General features: G+C 26.3%; 2 pseudogenes; both read right to left on the reverse strand.

Annotated features, from left to right (window-relative positions):
- Window positions 1-2525: 2525 nt before the first annotated feature.
- LOC112604087 lies at window positions 2526-4605 on the reverse strand (annotated as a pseudogene).
- Window positions 4606-6878: 2273 nt separating this feature from the next.
- LOC112604088 lies at window positions 6879-8053 on the reverse strand (annotated as a pseudogene).
- Between the last annotated feature and the right edge of the window lie 114 nt (window positions 8054-8167).

Genomic DNA, 8167 nt, shown 5'->3' on the forward strand with positions numbered 1-8167 from the left:
AATGCACTCCAGGGCGATCAGATATAAAATTGACAATAATTCATTTAAGTATTTTTCAATATTTATTTATGTATTCTTTATGTTTAGAAAGAGTAGAAAAAATTTTTGAATTCATTTATAATGACTGTATATAATGTTTTAAGTAATAACTCTTCCTATTTTATAATAATATAGTGTGTGTATTAAAGCAAATTTTAATTTAAATAAAATTGTACTCTATAATTTTTGATGAATTATATTTTATATATACCTACATTATTTATGTATAATATACATTATGGTGGCACTTTTTCAATCTTAACTTAAATATTAAAATTATTAAAAATTATTTAAACAGTTTTTAATTGTATAATACCAAGTACATTTAGAATAATACATATTTATTAAATAATACGTTTATCACTTATACATATTTTAACTATAAAGTATAATTACTATATATTTTTTTTAAATTTTTTGATAAAAAAATTAATAACCAGGTAAGTTATTACTTATTACATAACCAAGATGAGTAGAGTTTTTTTCATCAAATTTCCTCCAATTCCAGAATGATCTCCATTTTGTTGCCCTTAAAAAAAGAATATATTTTTTTTTAAACTAAAGTAAAATTATTTTAGTTGTTAAAAAAAGTCCTGTAAATAATAGAACTATTAATATTAAGTAGTTTTAGGCTAAAAATATTCATTTAAAGAGTATAATAGGTATGTAATTGTTTCATAGTCTACCATTTAATTTTCCATTAAGTAAGTATACTACTATAAAGTTAAGAGGACACTACACCTCAATACATTATCTCTGTCTTACAAACTTATGTCATTGCGAATTGACCATTGAGAAGAATTCATTCAACTCATTTATACTTAACATTACAGTTAATTTACCTATCATCAAATTTAAAAGTAAGAATATTACATAAAGAATATCATAGACTTTTTTTAAATCTTAATTTTAAGGCAAGTTATAAACATTTTAATATTTTTAAGTTGTTTGTCAATTTTATAATATTAATAACTTGGTTTAAAATTATTATACAAAAAAATATTTTAGGTTCATCAGATATTGTTTTAAAATTAATAAATTTTATTAGAGGTAAATTGTTTGTAATATTAAGCATAAATGAGTTGGAATGAGTTTTTCAGAACATAAAATTTGCTATGTTATGTGTTTGGAAAACTGAGGCAATACATGTATTGTACTCTTAATGAAAAATCATCATACAAATAATAAAAAATTTAATTGATTATATATCATTATTAAATATATTCACACATAAATGAAATAAAATTTGTTTTAGGTACATTGTGATAATATTAGAGTATTTAGTACTATTATAACTCAGTATTACACAAAGAATATATTATTAAATAATTTAAAGCATTAAATTATTTAACTACACATTAAGGAAATTAAGTTATTAAACCATAACAAAAGATGGTTATCATTTATGTTTACAAGTTTAAATTAATAAAATATAGAACAGATATCTATTAAGTTATAAAAACATATGTTTATGATCATACTATTGCAAATTAGACATCAGTTTTATATTTGATCTACAGTTTTTTTTTCTTTTATTATTAAAATAAGGAATTTAAAATCTGTAATATGTACAATAAGCAAATAGAATAAAATAAGAGATGATAATATAGTATGAGAAAAGAGGCCGTCTAGAGATAAAACCCTCAATCCACATAGTTAGAACACAAATACTTGTGCCCACAAGGCAAGCAAGTTTGTGTTTTCATTTTTTTATTTTTTTTTTATATTTTATATTTGTATAATAAGTCAAATTTCCAGTATACGAAAGAAATTCTCTCATTGAAATTCAGCCCTAGACCAATTTTTCATATGTTGAACTTATTATCCAGTGCATCATTAGTTCTTTATACTTTTCTTTGCATACCAAAGTCTTAAGTGTTCTTTTCAAAAGTCTAATTATTGTAAAAGTTAGTGTCTTTGAAATTTATTTTAATTTGAATATTATTTTATGTGATTCTATATTTTACCTAACAGGATTAAAATTTCAATTATTTAGGAAATCTTGGGCCATATGCAACCAGCATTTCTGTAATCTAGTACCAGGACAAATTGATTCATGCATTACTGAGTTTTACCTTGTAGTTAGTTACAATATTTATTGTTATGATTTCTTGAACACATCTTTTTTTATGATCAAACACACTCCTGTAGGCCATTTCAGTTTTACATATCATCAAGATTCAACATATATGCCACTGAGAATACCTGTTAAAATAAATAAAATAGTTACATAGTTTACAAAAAGTTAGTATAACCGAATACAATATAACGTTATGTTTATTAATGTTTAAACAAATTTATCTGGTTAATGTACATGGCATTAATAATGAACAATTGTTTTGTTGATAAAGTAAGTGGGCAACTTTTAAATGTGGCATCTATATGTATTTCTTGAACAGACGTTAAAATGCTAAAATTAAGATTTATGTTTAAAAGGAATAGGTTTACATCTTAAATTTATGTTTTTAACAAACCTTTAAATTAAATTACTTTTCTAATGATAATGAAATAAATACAATTATGAATCCAGCATCTGCAGGACTACCCATAACAAAATCTTTAAATATAGCTCAATTGTTAGCCATTCTAAAAAGATGACTGTAGTGAGGATCTACCAAATCATTTGCATATTTAATAAGATTACCAGGTATTTTGGGTTGAGCTGCTACTTTAGTACTTTTTAGTCATTGAAAAGGAGAAAAATATTAGCCAATCTTCTAGACATTGTACTTTGAACAATTATGTACCTATGACTAAGACAAATACAAAAAATATGTGTTCAGCATCTTTTTAAAATAAAAGGTACTGCTTCCATTTCATGATTTTCTCTATTCTCTCAAAATAATTTCTCTATGTACATTTCACACTACATCTTTATAAAATCCTCTGTTTACATGCACTATTACCAAGTAATTCATGTCGAGATAGTGAATATGATGATACTTTTCATGCAATAAATTTTTCACAATAAAACCTTAAAGGAATTAATAATAAAATTATATAAGCCAATATGCAAAACTTACCACAAGTTATTATATTTATAATATACGAAACTTACTCAACAATTAAATTTAGTACCTTTATTAACTGTTCATATTATCTATAAACATTAATCATTTTATTTTTAATTATACTCATCAAAACCAGCTACTAATAATAATATGATATTTTTGACGAAAAAAAAATTGTAATTACGTATATTGTATAGAATTAGAATAAGTAGATATGATATTTTTAATGCTTAAACATTGATTAAACATACATATGTTTAATCAATGGCTTAAATCAAATTGTATGTTTTACAGTTTACACCAATCGGGCCATGGAGGCCAGCACCATTTTCGATTTTTATGCCGTCAACATGACCGATACGTCAACCGACCGATTCCACACGATGGAGAACTCGATCGCAGCGCTCACCACTCAAGCTGCTAGTTTAGTTACACCACAGAACAATCTATTGTAAAGGCGCAGTTTACGGTATGGGATAATTTATATACAAACATTACAAACGTTTATGCGCAGATTCTTTCTCTCATTCACTCTCCTTCTAAAATAAATAAATGTATACACGAGGGTCCAGAGTTGACCGTCTTTGTTATTTTTGGTAGAGCAGATGGTTTGTTGTGGATAAAAATAAAAAACACCGTTATATATATATATATATAAACATTGTACACTGTATATTTTACATTTAGTATTTAGTGAGTGAATATTAAAAAACAAGTATATGTAATAATAATAAAAAAATGGTTTAATAACAGGTAAACTATCAGTTTCCATATTTTAAAAGAACTATAAGCCTATATAATGAACTGCCATAGGTCAGTTAAAATTATTAAAACTCTTAATATAGGGGACTACCCTGCCATAACATACATTAATTTATATTTTAATATTTTTTAAACTGAAATATTTATTTGATAGTGATCGACCACTGTCATACCTAAAAAAACGCTACTAATAGTGATGACGAAAAAAATATTATTGAATATACATACATGTTTTATTCGACAATGCACTTTATAACAATTTTTTAATGTTTCATTAAAATGAACTAAACAATAATCAGAAAATATTTGACTATTAAGTTAATATTTTATAAATGTTGACGCATGATATTATTTTATATTATTATTTTGTATTTGTGTCGGTTTCGTTCGGTCTTGATAAAGGCGAAATGTGGCCCGATCCCGATAACATTATTATTATTATTATTATTATTATCACGGACTAAAATTATATTGTGTGACTTTGAGTCAGTCGCGTACAATCAATGTAATCGGCACCGTCTCGCCAAATTTCAATAAAGCGAGATTTTTAGTGTAAGTAAAGTGCGTTCACTACTATTATTTAATCCTAATTACTCCTATCCGAGAACCAAAAAAATAAAAAAGGCGTTACAGTCCACAACAATAAATAAGTTAACTTTACACAATTGCGACAATCGGAACACGTTGTTTATATTGATAATTTAGTTATTTACTATTGAAAATTGACATGTTTTGATTATCAAGAGGTCAGCTCAATAGGTATTTAATTTCTCTTACTCTGATTGACGCACATTGCATAACACAACACATATCCGCGGAAATTCAATAATTAACGAGTTCAGAAGGCCCAATCTTATGCTGTTAGCATTAATTTTTGAGTAAATTACCCTTTTATACAACTTAATGTAAACAATTTAAAAAACACATTTTTTAAACTAAATGTTTAATTTTGTAGTTATACCCGTAGTTATATTACACATGATGTATAAAATATAAAATATATAACAGAAACTCGGTTGACGGTTAGCCTCAAAATTTACGGTAATGTATTTTAAGTGCATAATATATTATAGTCGTTAACATAATTGAATTTTATTGTTTATATAAATAGCCATTATATTCAAAAGTAACAACTCATTATCGTTATACCCGCTGTTAAAAATATATTTTATTTGATACATATGCATACTACCTAACCAGTAACCTTGAGAATTAATGGGCTTCAGACTCTCAATTATATAGTTTAGAATGTTGTTCCTACACTGTGGGAGGTACACCAACTAAACAAATCATTTTGTTGCAGTTAAAAGAGAAGGTACCAACGTATACTTTTTAAGGTGCTATCTATGTATCGCCTACCACTGTGTATCAGTGTATGTAATTTTTATACTGCAGGTTGCATCCAAAAACTGTTACACATTTATAATTTGGATAGACAAAGTTCACACGTTTTATCGGTTTATTGAATTTTAATAAAATATGTTACATAGATACTTTTAGTGTTTAAAATTTTTAATTTACAGACCGATCAAACAATAGTTATAATTAACGTATAAATTTAAAAATAATGAAAGCGCACTTTAAGCTACGATTTTTAGTACCTACATTGGTCAGAATAACGTGTGAGTATAGATATTAAATATCTAAATCTAAATACCAACATAAGACGTAATAATGTGCATATAACAAAAAGTGAAGGCGTAGGCAAAATTTTGTATTGCAATTTTTATAAGAATTATATAAATATATAATTTTTTTTTTAATACATCATGCACCAGTCACTTTCAGCTAATAAAACTGAAAATTGATTTTATGTATATTTTTTAATTAATTTTAATTATATAAATACGATGTGTATTTTATGTTTCTATTTGGATTAACATATACCATAACATTAGTCAGCTTATATTTTTTTCAAATAAAAATAAATATACCTACTGTAAGAAAAAATGTGGAATTACTAGACATGATACTGATTTTTGGGTATCTTGCCCATCTTTGACTGTAACACATCAATAGGTACACCAGTCCAGTGTTGAGAAAAGATAATGAAAATGTCATCTAGATAAGATACAGATAATTTTAGATAAATTTATCTAGATACAGATAAAGATAAATATATTTTACATTTATCTAGATTAGATAAAGATAATTTAACTTCTATTTAGATAATATAATAGATAAAACTTATTGTTTTTATTTTTTAATAAAAAAATTTACTTTTTTACCAACGTGAATCTAAAATCTAACTAAAAGTTGTTATTAGGTATATACAGTAACAAATATTTTTGTATTTTTACCTTATAGTTTATTAAAATTTATATAAAATAGTGATAAATAGTATTTATTTTCAATAAATTCGCTAAAAGTTGCAAAAATTGACCCCTCTATTTTTAATCAATAATTTTTATTTGTATGACAATTGAATTGTATGTTTGCCATTTTTTTTATTATTATTATTATTTCTATAAGTCTAAATAAAAAAAAAAGTTGAAATTTTCACAACACCACACCCTTGAAAAATAGTGAAACACTGATATACATTGTAAAATACATAATATTTCATTTTTGATTATACCTACACTAATGAGTACTGCTACTAATTACATTCTGTCCTGTTTAAAATATATCATTTTAAATGACATATTCTCCAATAGGATTAATTATTATTTATCATTACTAGGGAACGGATTTAAATGCTCTAAAAAAAGAGAAAAATGCCTTAAAAAAATACGATTTAATGCCTTAAAAAAATGCTTTAACATCAAAAAATGTACTAAAAAAATGCCCTAAACATCTTTAAAAATGGGTTTATATTCAATAAAAACAAAATTTTGAATTTAAAACTTATAAAAAACACATTATGAAAATCTAATAAAATATTTAAATACAATACAACCTTAATTAATTAGTATTCAATTATCTTCTGTCCATCTTCTTTTACTCCAAAAATAAAATTTAATAGGTATGCTATTTAGATAGGTATATTCGTTATACTTTTACTTTGTTTCATAGCATTGTATAATCAAGTGCTGCTTAATATTGTCAAACAGAAATCTTCGACGGTTATCGGCCAGTATTGTTTTGTATCTCGAGAAACTGTTCCACGTCAACTGACGTCATAGGTGCAAACTTCATATGAGCCATATCATCAGCAGTTAGTTCTTCAGATATTGTACTATTTCGAGATGTTGCTTTTCCTTTCAAAATATTTGAAATATGTTTCATTGTTTAAATCCCGTATTTTTCAATTACAACTTACAGTTTTTAATAGATTTTCCGATACTACTGTTGTCTGTTCCGATTTCATTTTGTACTTGAGCAATAATATTAATTGCGTCAGCCAACGATAATCCAGATGTTTCCAATGTAATTATGTATTTTGCTAATTTCCATAATTTGCTTTTGATAAATGTCAAGTTTAGTTCCAAATTATTATCATTTAAAAGTTTTGTACATTTTCAATTGCTACGGCATCTTCTTTATCAAACCCCATCACAACAGATTTAATCAATTGATAATTTTCACAATAGTATATGGCTGCCGATAACCATACTTACCTAGTTAGTATTGGTTGAGGGGCATTGGTATCCTGCCCATTTCTTTGAATTTCAATACACAAGATGGCATTAAAAATCTTTTTACGTTCAGAAATAAAAATCAATTTCGGGAAATTGTTTGCTTCTTCAGCTACTCTGTGTAGAGAATATTGCCAAACATGTAACGTGTTCCATTTTGCAAAATGCTTGTATTTTTCCTGCCTTCACTATAAGGTGCTGATCACTGAGAAATAATTACGTATGATAACTTTATCAACAGCATTTTCCAACCAAGTCACGTCAATCACAATCAAAATGATATTACATACAATAGCATCATCTGGCATATTTGAGAGTGTTCACCAGTTATAATACCTTTGCAACCTGTTGTTGTTACCTATATTTGTCCCTTTGAACAGACTTCTTCCATAGTGGTTACTTCAAAACCAGCAATGGAACAACGAGGAATACGTGGTGGGTCGATTTCAGTGACAATAACACGACCACCAAAACTTTGCAATGACGCCAGCACATCCTTGCCAGCATCACCATAACCAGCAACAACACAGACCTTTCTGCTATCATAATGTATCTGTTGCGTTTCACCATCAATAAGGTTCGACAACCATATAAGTTATCAAATTTACTTTTTGTAACTGAGTCATTTACATTAATAGCTGCCATCTTCAAAATACCTTGTTTTCATTTTGTGTATAGATTGTGAACGCAGTGGTTGTCTCTTCAGATACTCCTTTGATTCCGTCAATCAAATACTGGGGGTATTCTCATGTACCAAGACAATACGTGGCAAACTTC

This window comes from Melanaphis sacchari, unplaced genomic scaffold (assembly GCF_002803265.2).
Source record: "Melanaphis sacchari strain LSU unplaced genomic scaffold, SCAv2.0 Contig119_pilon_pilon, whole genome shotgun sequence".
Taxonomy (NCBI): Eukaryota; Metazoa; Arthropoda; class Insecta; order Hemiptera; family Aphididae; genus Melanaphis; species Melanaphis sacchari.